At 39.9% G+C, this 12,849-nt stretch overlaps 1 protein-coding gene and 2 long non-coding RNA genes across 11 annotated transcripts in view; 1 reads left to right on the top strand and 2 right to left on the bottom strand.

Moving 5' to 3' along the window:
• Positions 1 to 3,092: 3,092 nt before the first annotated feature.
• On the bottom strand, positions 3,093 to 4,976 carry LOC141278782 (uncharacterized). Its single transcript, XR_012331995.1, has 2 exons — positions 4,837 to 4,976; positions 3,093 to 3,836 (listed from the first exon to the last, which is right to left on the bottom strand). It is a non-coding gene; the product is annotated as an uncharacterized lncRNA (long non-coding RNA).
• FRYL (FRY like transcription coactivator) overlaps positions 3,808 to 12,849 on the top strand; it is a 244,672-nt gene continuing 235,630 nt past the window's right edge. For all 9 annotated transcript variants that reach the window (XM_033856980.2, XM_033856979.2, XM_033856984.2 and 6 more), the window contains exon 1: positions 3,808 to 4,021. The gene's annotated coding sequence lies outside the window, so the exon portion shown is untranslated. The remainder of the gene's footprint in view (positions 4,022 to 12,849) is intronic.
• LOC141278783 (uncharacterized) lies at positions 5,968 to 8,645 on the bottom strand. Its single transcript, XR_012331996.1, has 4 exons — positions 8,554 to 8,645; positions 7,976 to 8,073; positions 7,107 to 7,216; positions 5,968 to 6,088 (listed from the first exon to the last, which is right to left on the bottom strand). It is a non-coding gene; the product is annotated as an uncharacterized lncRNA (long non-coding RNA).

Here is a 12,849-nt window from a genome sequence, read left to right as displayed (position 1 = left end):
GAGTCTTATCCACTGCGCCACCAGGGAAGTCCCCTGTATAAGTTCTTTATAATGTCAAATTTATTCAGAGGACTTTCATTCTGAAGTTATAACCATCCCAACCAATTTTTGGTTTTCAGATATTCTTGTTTTATGAAACAACCTTCCCAATTTTGGTGTTTGTTTTTTTTTTTTTGCGGTACGCGGGCCTCTCACTGTTGTGGCCTCTCCCGTTGCGGAGCACGGGCTCCGGACGCAGGCTCAGCGGCCATGGCTCACGGGCCCAGCCGCTCCGCAGCATGTGGGATCTTCCCGGACCGGGGCACGAACCCGTGTCCCCTGCATCGGCAGGCGGACTCTCAACCACTGCGCCACCAGGGAAAACCCCAATTTTGGGTTTTAAAATATTCTTATTTTATGAAATAATGGGGAGAATAGATAGCGATTTATTTATATTTATACCTTTGCTTCGCAAAATAAAAAAGTTGTTAAACCTATATCAGTTCCCAAAAATTCCTTGCAAATTTTACTGGTCCATGAAATAAAAAAGCCTGGGAACCAGTAATCTAGACTAATTGAGATAGATTTACAGTAAAATATTAAATAATTAGAATATTCCTAGAATAGTGTTCTGGTTAATTAGATTTTCACATTGTAGGTTAACCTTTTTGTCTCATCCTTGCTCAGTCAATTTGACATGCATTTACTGAAAGCTTTCAGTTATGTCAGGCATCATCCTAATCAGAATTATATATATATATATATTAGAAAAATAATTAAATCAGGGAAGGGGGTGCAATCAAAGAAAGCTTCACAAAAAAAGTAAAGCTTCTTTTGGGTTTGGATGGACAGATGGAAGCATCCTCCAGGTGAGCATGGAGGGGAAAGCTATTCTACACAAAGGGACCCACATGCCCCAAAGCACTGAGGCTTGAAAGAGCAGAATCATTGATATCTAAAGAGCAGCGATTTCAAGTGTCAAATGAAGGAGTGGCCAGAGAATAAATCTGAGAGGTAGCCTGGAGTCAGATTATAAAGTGATTTGTATGTTTTGCTTAGGTGCTTGGACTATATTCAATATGTGCTTGGAGAATCTTCGAAGGGTTTTAAGTAGGAGAGAATTGGAAATCTTTTAAAAAATATATTAGTATCTTTTTTTTTCCTGCCTAAGTAGAATATACTGAACATAATTGAACCTTTTACTGATAACTGAAGATCTTTCAGTGATCTTCTCAATGAATATCAGTTCTCATTTTATAAAGGAACACATTGAAATATAGAAGGTGTAGGACTTCCTCCTCTTGAGAGACCCAGGAGATATTTTTTGAAGTTTTCTTTATAAAACAAATTACTGTGAATGTATTTTGTCTTAATTTGTCTCATTCTTGTTAATGCTAATAAAGGTCTGGGGAAAGATTTTGGTTGACAGTTTTTACTGACTGGATTTTTTCTTAATTTTACTGTGGAAAATCACTGATTAATAGATGGTATCCACCTACATGCTGAGTGAGGGGTAAAATTGTGCCAGTTATGGGTAGAATTTGGAGAGTCATATTCATCAATTTCCCCCCCTATTGTTTACTCAACACATAATAGTTACTATATAAACCTATGGTGAACTGAAAAAAATTTGCAATATACATGGTAACATTTTTTTTTCTGAGGAAAACTGAATTACTGGCTTAACTGGTAGTTCTTTGATATGGTTTACCTTTATATATAAACAAAGGGAGAATAAGTGATCATAACGTGTGAAATTTCACCTTTAAAAGAGTTTAACAAAGATCTATATACAAGGATGTTGAAAAGCTTTAGTCAAACTGGCACATTGGGGGAATATTTCTTTTTAAAGAATGGGGATCTGGCTTAGAGATGGAAAACAAAGGTAGGAGACATAAAGTCCTTCTGAAGGAAAAAGTGCAAATTGTCAATTTCTCCAGGGTTAGAACTGCAGCTGTGTTCAATAGTACTGAACATTCTTAAGAATGACCTGCATATCCATGCTTGCAGATTTCCTAAATTCTTCTTCAGTGTGAAATACCAATAGCAGTATTAGTACCAGGAGTCTGGGTGTATGGGCTAAAAAGTAATAGGTAATCCTATTGTGGGCAAGTATGAAATAGAGAAAAAATAATATAAATTATATTTGTAAGGTGATGATCTCAACGTGGTTGGTTAGGTGTGACAAAGAGAATCTAGAGGTTACTGTAGACAGCCTTCTGGAGTTATGAGCCCAATGTGCTAGTGTAACAAAATAATCTTGGCCTCATAAAGCAAGTGATTTACAAAGAACTTGAAAACATTGCCTAGATCTTGATTTTAAAAAAATACCTTGAAGGCCATATAAATATAATCCAGATATTTCCTTATCTCCTACTAGAAACACCTAAACCACCTACAACGTTTCCCTTTTCTCACTCTTCCATATTTATGGGTATACCCAGGAGATTTTTCCCCTGAACTCACGGAAAAGTCCTATCGACTATCGATGTTTATTCCCCCTTTTCTGGTATAAATCCCTTCCAGGGTACTGCTGAGCCCTGTCACTATCTTGGCATCATTGGTTTCCACTGGGCTCTCACTGCAAATGCACTGAACATCCTGAGGTCCAAAGTCTCTTGAAGTTCATTGGCAAAGAGGGGCAGAACATTTAACCATTTACCCCTAACATTCACAGATGGGTACCAAAGGACTTGAGTACCCAATTTTAGTAGGTACGACACTTTTGGTTCTTGCAGTTCCCATGGGAAACTGGGGAACTCCTAACACAGACCACACCAGGCTGCAGCAGAATTCCTCCTCTTTCATGCGTGAGGTTTCGCGGCAGGGTTAAGCTTCCGGTGCCAGACTGCCCCATTCTCTCAAGAAATAGACTTCTGGTGCCCGCTTGGGCTCAACCTGGGCTCCCCCCGGCACAGTTCTAGCAAGGGGGATGGACTTCAGCTTTGCAGGCTGGCATGGTGGGTGGGCATCTATTCAATCTTTTCAGAAGAGTAATTTAGCTCTCGTGACAAACCCCGAGATAACAACAGAGGACGTAAATTAAACGGAACTTTTAATGGAAGCGATTTAAAGGGTTTTTTAAATGAATGCGGGACAAACAAGGACACCTCTAGGTTTACAGATACTTTTATTAAAGCTCTCTGGAGTAGCGAAATGCCAGTGGGATCGACAGTAGGAGTAGAGTGGACGGTGAGTGAAAATTTGTTGAGTACATCTCAGAAGTTAGTACTAGAATTTCAGGTATTCTCATTCTAACCACTCCATTCAGTAGACCGAAGGATGAGATTCCGCAGTATCCCAGCTCCAGTTCCCGATATATTACTCATCTGGAGAAGATTTTGAAATTTTCTCTTCTCCCTTTCCGTCTTTCTCCAACACAGGCTGTGAGTTTGTCCACCACCCCTACCAATATTTAAAGGGAAAGGCGCTTAGAACAAGGCAAAATAGGGGGGAGGACTTTGCGGCCGTTTCTCAAACCCGTAAAGAGAGAGAGCGATAATGGGTAAGGGGCGTGCAGACTAACTCCTTCCTTGCCCAATCAGGTGCACAGGAAGATGTCCTTTTACCAATAAAAATAAAGTTCGCTTTCCGGAGGCGGGAGGGTGAGCCTTGACTGCCAGTTCTCCAAAGCAACGATAGAGTAGAAGACGGAGAGTGATTAGAGGTAGGACCAACCCAGGAAAGGGGGCGGGGTGAAGGTGGGGGTAACTCTGAGCGGCGGCTGGACTGGCGAGTGCGATGCGACAACTGCTGTTCCTGTAGTAGTGTTTCTCGCCAATCAGGAAAGCTAGGGAGTGGGCGGGGCGGGGAAGAGGTGGGAAGAGCTCGCAGCACCGCCGGGCGGCCGTCGGGCTCTGGGGGGAGAGAGAGAGAAATCCGGTTAAAATCAGAGTCGGAGGGAGGTTTAACTACAGATCGGTTCCGATCGGATTATTCCTTAAAGGGGACGCGCCATTGTCAAGAGAACGGAGCCTGGGGCCCGAGGGCGGGGACCGGCGGCGCCTGAGGAGTGTGGCAGCTGCACTTGGACTGGGGACGGGTAGGTGTTGCCTGGGGAAAGGCGCTTCATTTCACTTTCTCTTCCACCCCAGGGGTAGGCGCGGGGATGCCCGCCGACTGGCGGCCACAGCCCTGGCGGGAGACGAGGTCGCCGGCCCTCGCTCGCTGCCTTTCTGATGGGAGTGGAGGGGGAGGCGGGCCAGAATGGCTGGCAAGCTGTGCCGCCCGGGCCAAGACTCATAACGGACACTTAGCCGCGGCGCAGCCCCCGCCTCAACCGAAAACCCGCCGGAGCGGCAGCGGGTCCTCGGGGAGCGCCGCGCGCCCGGCTCCCCGCGCGCGCGCTGCTTCCTCGCGCGCCCCCTCTCCCTCGCGCGCCCCATTCCGCTCGCGCGCGCCGCGTCCTCGTGGACTCGCGGGAGCCGCCCCGCGGGGAGGAAGGCGGCGGCGGCCGCGGCGAGGCGGAGGGAGGTCGGCGGTCACTGCTTCACTGCCCCGGCTAGGAAGGCAGGGCTGAGGAGCAAACTTAGTTCGGCAGCTGGCGGCCCCAGGCGAGGAGGACGCTGGGGACCCGCTGAGCGCGCGGAGTCGCCAGCCCGGCCCAGCATTGTCCTGCTTTTCCTTTGCTCTCCTCTCTCCGCCCACTGCTCGCGGTAGTGGGGAGGGGTGCGGACGCGGGCGCCGTGCCTGCGCCGCTCCGCGCCTTCCGCGCACCCCCAGACCCCGAGCCTACCCGAGCCGGAATCGGCCCCACCGACACCGCAGCCAGCGCTTGCGGGCTGTGGGGGCCAGTGAGTGTCCTTGCAGGTCTCAGTCTCCGCACCGGCGCAGACTCCCTGGGCGCTGAGCTCTTACTTGTAACTTTTCTTTGCCAATTGCTGGAAGTTGTGGCTTCCGGGCGGCAGGTTCTTTGGACGAAACCTTAGTTTCTTGCGTTCTGGAGAGGCTTATTTCTACGGCGAAATGGTTCTTGATCGCTGTCGGTGTTTTCCTCTCATCCCAGTTTCATTTCTCGGCACCTAAAATCGCTTATCTCGTGGATTTGCATTGTAAGGGTGCATTAACCTCTCTCAGGTCAAGATAATTTGAAAAGAAAAAAAAAAAAAGGGAGCGGTGCTGATGACGAGCTAGAGCTCTATGTAGAACCGAATGCGCCTTAACCTTTGAACTGTGGAAAGTATTACCTCGACTTTACTGGCGGAGCTTCTTTTGGAAGGAAAAAAAATTGCAAAACGAAACAGAACAAAAAACTCCAGGTTGCTAGGGTCTATAGGATTAGGAAAAAATAAACTTTTGATAAAAGTAAAGTTAGTTTTGTAACTGTTCTGCCCATTAGATAATCTCCGTAAATTTCTGCTACTGAACCCATAGGCATTATAATTAGTAACAGTAACATGTACTATTGATAAAACAAATATAAGAAGTTTTTTTCCATCTTGAGCACTGCTGCTATTCTATACCTGTCAATACTTGCTAAAGAAATTATATTTAGAAACAGTACCTCCTTGTTAGAGACCTTATTTAGAAAAGGAATGTTCTCATGAACATTCATTTTTGACAGTTTCTTCTTGTGCAGTACTTTGTAGAGTACTTGCATGTGCAAGTTACAACCCTATAAACAAAGCTGCGGTGTGTGTGTTATTCTGTAGTCTTTTTTTGGCTACTCATTATCAAAGATAGCATTCCATCCTGTCTTTTCTTACATTCTGAGTTATTTTGTAAAATTACTTCTCTAGAAAAGTGAATTTTCTTGGAACCTCTGGCCCAGCGGGGTTTTTTTTAAAGCAATACTCACAACTTTCCAAAGTGTTCATTGATTATATGAGTGGTGTGCAGCATTATAACATAAGTTCACAGGCTCAGCAATAACAACAGAGAAGCTATACTTGGGAATCTAAAAGCCAATTTCAGGTAATAATATTTGAGAGATACTTGGCTCTTCCTATAGAATTTAGGAAGTGTAGACACACAAACACATGATCTTTCGTAGTAATCTTGATGGTATCTGGCGTTGTTACACCTAATATCCTCCTTCCTCCTCTTCTCTTTGATCCTCTTCTTTGATAAGTATGTCAGGCAGGCCTGCTGGCATAATCGTCTTTTCCATCTTATAATAGAAAGTAGAAGATTAAAACAAGCTTCCAAATTTCTATTTTTGTTTACTTACCAGCTTATTTAAACAATAGAGGAGAGAATTCCTGAACTTTTAAAAGATCGCATATAAAGAAAACACTCAGAAAGAATTATCTTTGAACTACCTAGGCTATGTTTCCTGGAAAACATATTTTTCCTGTGTGCTTTTCACATTGTTTTAAACACATTGTCCTAAATATACACATTGCCAGGGAATTTCTTGAATTGTGAACTGTCCATTGAGATCCCTGGGAACTAGGACTGTCCTCTATTTCTGTGCAGATTCACTGTGTCACCTAGTACTTTTCTAGTGCCCAATTAATGTGTTGACTTAGGTCTTTGTGACAGAAAACGATAATGTTCTATAGAGGCTGCTTGAGAGGCTTATATATTTATTTTTAAAAATAAACACCTTTCTGAGCAAGTTACACCAAAGAATAGCAATTGGTTTAGTGTTTGAGGGAAGATATATTAATCTAGGTGCTTTTTGTTCTGTGTACAAAACTGTGATTTGTTTATAATATCTGTTCCACGGACATCTTTTGTGATTGTGATTGTTTCTTGTCCCAATTATTAGAATTAGGTTTAATCTGTCAACATCTGTTGAGTACCCATTTATTTGAGGAGTTTTATGGAAAGGTAAAGCAGAAATGGATGACAGTCATTGCTCTCAAAGGTATGGAGTTTAATGGGAAGATGCAAAATTATCATCCATAGGGAAAAGATAATGTGTATCCCATTGCAGTAACAGGTGCAAACTAACAGTGACACAGGATTCATGCCAAAATGGTAAAGGAATAGTGGAATGATAGAAGAAACTTAGGTGATGTGGGAAAGTTTTCATTGCTTTATGTAGCAAATTTTATGATATATTTTTTAAAAATTAAAAAAATAAAGTATGTTTGGGGTGTATGTTCACTACGTGAACTATTTTTAATCTATAAAATATTGGGGGGGGCAGAGCATGTACTCTGAATTTCACCTATTGTTACCTCATCAGAGGGATCATCTATATAATCCAGCTCGAATGTCACCTTGTCTGCAAGCTCTCCTGTTCTCCTGATCCGAAGTGATGGCTCTTTTCTCTTGCTCCTGTAAAGTCCTTTTACAGCACAAGCCATGCTCTGACTTACAGTATAGTTATGTGTGTATTTATTCATTAGCTTGTGGATTTTGGTAAAAACCATTAACAAAAGTTGGAGCCTTCCCGCCCCCCCCCCCCCCCCCGCCCGTCCCTTTTACTGTTGCCTAAAGTACTTGAGCAGGTTTGTTGTTATTACCCTAGTAGAGTCTGTAAAACCACAAGCAATAAAAAAGTTCATATTGTTTTGTTTGGGGAAAGAGTATATGAGTGTTTAAAGGAAAAACCAATTTTTTCCTTATCACCAGTTTCACATGCTCATTGTAAAATATTGTTATGAAGGAAATGTATAATTTAGAAACTAAATATCCCCTCTAACATTGCCCCTATCACATTATAACTATTGGTAATGGTTTGACTTTTAATTCCAGGTTTTTTTTCCCCCTTTTTTTTTTTATTACCTTCAGATAGGAGTGCCTTAAACTATCATACTTGAGTAAGTTATGTTTACTGGGAATGGAGAAAGGTAATCAATTTTTATACACTTATTTATTTTTTATTTTATATAATAAAATAAATAATTATTAATTTCTCCAGGCTCAGTTATTATGGTTATTTCACCTGTTCTTGAGAAACAAGGCTCCCACCAGTATTTTTGTGTTCAAAACATAGTCTATGATTTATAGACTATTAGAATCATAATCATTTCAAAAATGGTCAAAACCTGTGTCCCTGAACACTTTAAGTACCTTTAGGCTAAAATGTTTTTGGAGTACATACCGTAAGCCTAATCTCTTCTCATTTCTTGATTCTTCTCGTCTCTAGAGAGCATTAAAAATTGCTCCGAGACTGCCAACTGGCACTGCTCACAGTAGCCCCTGGAGGAATGTAGGAAGATATTTGTTTCTCATCAGTTCACACGCAGAGGTTTTACTCTACCCTTATGTTGCTATTATAAAAAGAGAGCTACAATTTAGGCTGATGAAGGAGGTGATAAGATTCTGTTGTTCTGGGTGCTTCTTTAAGCCAGCCCAGGTGGGAAAAAGTTTTCCAAAGGTTCCTAAATAGAAAACCCAGCTGCAAGCAGCCAGGGCTAATCAGGTGAGAAATCTCCATTTATTCAGCAAGTTTTTATTGAAAACTACACCTAATTTGTGCACCATGTAGGCACTGAGAATAGGATGATGAAGTCTGTCTGGACCCCAAGCTATGAGCTCCTCTGAGTAGGATCCTTAAATAGACAGAGCGGTACATGTGGATGAAAGGTAGCGTACATGATGTGTACTTCTAGGTGATTTATTATTCACCCTTGTTTGTTGTTCTGTATAGCTTCTTTCAAAGTATCCTAACAAACAAACCTGGTATTCCATAGGAGGTGGGTTGGGGTCCTGTTAAAGTAAATCTGTGAGCTGTAGAATTTTTTTTTTTTTTAATTTCAAGCACTGCTATTCCTGTGAGGCAGAATATTTCAGAAATTCTGCAGATGTTGATGTGTCTTTCCTTATACCCTACAAGGATCGTCCATTTCATAGACCACCATTATGACACTGTATCTGTATCCTAGTAGGTAATTCACAGTTTACTGATAGAGTAGTAACACATTCTTTTAAACTCAAAATACTATAATAAATAGATAGCTTTATCAGGATTTTTTTATGTTATGAAAATAATTGTGTTGAAAAATCACTTGTATTAAAATATAGTGTGAAGTATTTCTAACTTTTACAAAATGGACTACCTCCTTTCCCTGCAAGCCTGTTCTGTTGCTCGATCTTTGTATTGGTGGGGAAAGAATCAGACTGTTGAGAAAGGGGCCTTGTAGAATTGTCAGTGATGGGAGTCAACCAGGCTAGGAAGAATATCTGACCAAGGATACGTCCTATGGAGTTTGACCATAATGCAGCAAGTGTGATTTGTCGAGTTTTGAGAAGAGTTAAAAGTTTTAAATGACAGCTTAATTGAGATATAATTTACATGCCATACAATTCACCTATTTAAAGTGTACAAGTCAATGGTTTTTAGTATATTCCGGAGTTGTACACCTCTCACAACCAGTTTTAGAACTTTTTCATCACCCCATCACCTTCCTTACCTCCCTCCTCAGCCCTAGGCAACTGCTAATCTACATTCCATCTCTATACATTTGCTATTCTGGACATTTCATATAAATGAAAGATAACATTTTAATAAATGTGCATTCCTGTGTAAATCCGTCCCTCTAATGCGCATAAATCCTAGGAGTAGAGAGGGTCTTTTCATGACCCTCGAAGTTTAGAAAGATTTTCTTTAAGAGGGAATTAATCTAAATCCTTATTCTACCTAAGCCTGGAGAGAAATGGGAAAAGAGATTTTTTCCCCCCTATAAAAATCATGACTCATTTTGAAAGAAAGAAAGAAAAAGACTCATTTTGGTGACACTTTTATGTTTATTTAATCATTTGGTGACTCTCTACAAGTAAGTAATGTGTCTCAAGTTCTGTATACTGGACTTAAATAAAGGACGGTACTTCGAAAGAAGTTGAAAGTACTTGGTAAGTTCTAATCATTGCTGAATGTAACTTGATGTTTACCTTATTGGTTCAGAATATATTGCGCAACTTGTCATTTATTTGATCAGAGATAGTGCTGCGTAAGTTGATTGTGATGAACTTGTATTTCCCCTGCACCGTGCTGAGACCTTGTAGGCACTTAATAAGTGTATATTGGTTGCCTGACCACTATGATCATATTTTCATCAGCTCTCTAGTCCTTATTTTCTGTCTCATAGTAATAATAGCAGCTACAATTATTGAGTGCTTACTAAGTAATAAGTTCTTTATATGTACTATCTTTTAAAGTAAAAGGATGCAATTTAGTTTTGAGAATTTTCTGTATCTCCATTGATTGTAGTTTTACAGGCTTCTGATCATTTTTTTTTTAAGATTATTTTGAATGACCATTTTTGATCAAACCTAAGACACTTTGATGCCACTGCATTCTTGAACTTTTAGGAAATGTCAACATAAAGTTTTTACCAACTGAATGTTGCTGTTGGGTGACAGCAGTTGTGAGATACATTTCTATTTTAGAACAACCATACTTCAGAGAGGTTGAAGTGGTGGTGGTAGTGTTTTTTAAAGGGCATCTGGGAATTGAAGAAGGGGATATTAGTTTGTTCATTTACTGCAGTGCAGCTTCATTTTTTTAGGCTGTAAAACATTCACAGATACGCCTTGTTGCCTGAATGAATTTCAACATATTTCAACTTCTCAGGACTCCTTGTTTTGTTTTGTCCTCTTTTGTGTGTGGTTTTTTTTTTTCTTTTTTTTGGCTGTGTCTGTATTTCATGGTAACATTCAGATGTGATGTAATTTAGTTCAATACTAAAGAATGCTGGAAAGATAATTTAAATGTGATTTTCAGTTTTCTTCTCCATTAAAAAAATTTAAGATGGATAGTGCTGTCTATAAATACTAGTAAAAAAAATATTACTTTGATGGTTCCATTCATGTGTCTTGGGTGTCAGTGAACTCATCACAGTGTATTTGCAGAATCTCCAGCCATTAGTCTCCCCAGTCAGCAATATATATACCACCATATTTTGTTCATTTGTTGGTGAAACCATTCCTTTCTAAAGCATGTTTGGTTTTGGGGAGTAGATTTGCTTATTACTTTATTGTTAACTGTATCTCTTTGTTTGCTCTCATTACACTCACCTGTAGTAGTTTACTCACCTTTCTGATTTGGTATTTTCCGTGTGATATGAGACCAGAACCCATAACCACTTGTTGAATGGTGGATAAAAATGATAGAAGGTTCTGGGTGAGAAACTGAAGAACTTCCTGTGCATGGAGCTTTAGTGCTAGGACCTTGTTATGTTGGTTTTTACTGCTTAGAAGTAAAAGGTGGTATAACAGGGTGGTATATTTAACTTCCCCTGAATAATGGATCTCTTAAAATTCTGTCTTATTAAGTCTAACTCAAGTGGATGGAGAATAATTAAGTGGTTGGAAAATAATTCTTTTCTGGACGTCTTGATAGTCTACTTCGTGTGAGAACCCAACCCACAGCTTGAATACCAGGATACCTGTATGCATTGGTATATTGTTTGCTGCAATTCAGAACCTAATACAATACCATGAGCAGAAATTAGAGGCTTTAAAGAACTGTGAGGTTGCATATAAAATAGCCACATGTGCCTGTTATCTTGATATTTATATTTAAACAGGATCTTTTGCTAATCTATTTTCTTTGAGGTAAAATTGTCTTTGTAGATGCACTTTTCTGTGTTTATGTTGATGGTAACTTAGGCTGTGTATTGTATTTAATATTCCTGGCAATACTGAATCCATAGTATAGTTTCAGTGAATACTGGTTAGAGTTTTAGTCATACATTTCTTTATGGTTATTTCACTTTTTCCTGTTGTAGAACTCATGGAGTCATAATATTTAAGAGCTGGACTGTTCTTGGGAATGATCTAATATGACTCCTCCATTTTGTAGACGAGGATGAGATTGTGACTTGTTTAAACTATGGATAAAAATTGAGTTCTTTTTGATTCTCAATCCCATGTTTTTCCTGTTCTGGCATATGCTTGCCCAAGTAAAAAATGTAAAAGATAGAGTCTTAGATTATTGTAGCCTCTGTAACAGAGGTCTGCAAAAGTTTTATGTCACACTCCAGCAGCATAAAAAAATGTATCTGCATTCCCAATATGTGTATGTTTGTTGTAAACTATGTACTATAATATTATGCACATAAAAAGACATTAACAAAAATAATGAGATAAAGATGAAAAATATTTTAGAACAATTTAAAATGTATTATTTCCATGTTTTTGATTCCACCTAAAATCTTAGTAATTTTAAAAATAAGTATGATTGAATGTCTTCACTTAAAAAAACTTTTTCTTTTGAAATAATTATAAATTCATGGCAAGTTGCAAAAATAGTACAAGGAGTCCTGTGTAACCTTCATTCAGTGTCCCTCAGTTGTAATATCTTATATAACACAACATATTTATAACAACATTAAACCAGGGAACTAACATTGGTACAGTACAGTTAAGTAGCCATATTCAGATTTCATGCTTTTTAATGCATTCATTCATGTGTATGTGTGTGTATAGTTCTATGCAATTTGATAACATTTCATGTCTGGATTCATTTAACCACCACCACAATCAAGATACAGTACTGTTCCATCACTGCCAAGAACTCCCTCACGCAGCTCAAGGTCTCCTCCTTCCCCACCCTCCCCACCCTCCGCACCCCTATTTACTGGCAACCTGTAATTTGTTCCCCATCTCTATAATTGTGTCATTTTGAGAATGTTACATAAATGGAATCATACTGTATGTAACCTTTTGAGATGGACTTTGTTCACCCAACCCAATGCCCTAGAGAACCATCCGAGCTGTTGTATGTATCAGTAGTTCATTTCTTTTTAGTGCTGAGTAGGGTTCAGTGTATGGATGTACAACAGTACACAGTATGCTAACTCGTCACCTGTTGAAGAGCATAGGAGTTGTTTCCAGCTTTTGGCTGTTACAAATAAAGCTACTATGCACATTTGTATATAGGTTTTTGTGTGAACATAAGTTTTCATTTCTCTGGTATAAGTGCCCAAGAGTGTAATTGCTGGGTTCTATTGTAAGTGTATGTTTAGTTTTACA

The sequence above is a fragment of the Tursiops truncatus genome, chromosome 5 (assembly GCF_011762595.2).
Source record: "Tursiops truncatus isolate mTurTru1 chromosome 5, mTurTru1.mat.Y, whole genome shotgun sequence".
Lineage (NCBI taxonomy): Eukaryota > Metazoa > Chordata > Mammalia > Artiodactyla > Delphinidae > Tursiops > Tursiops truncatus.
The sequence above is the reverse complement of the archived record's forward strand: the minus strand, read 5'-3'. Positions and strand labels throughout refer to the sequence as shown.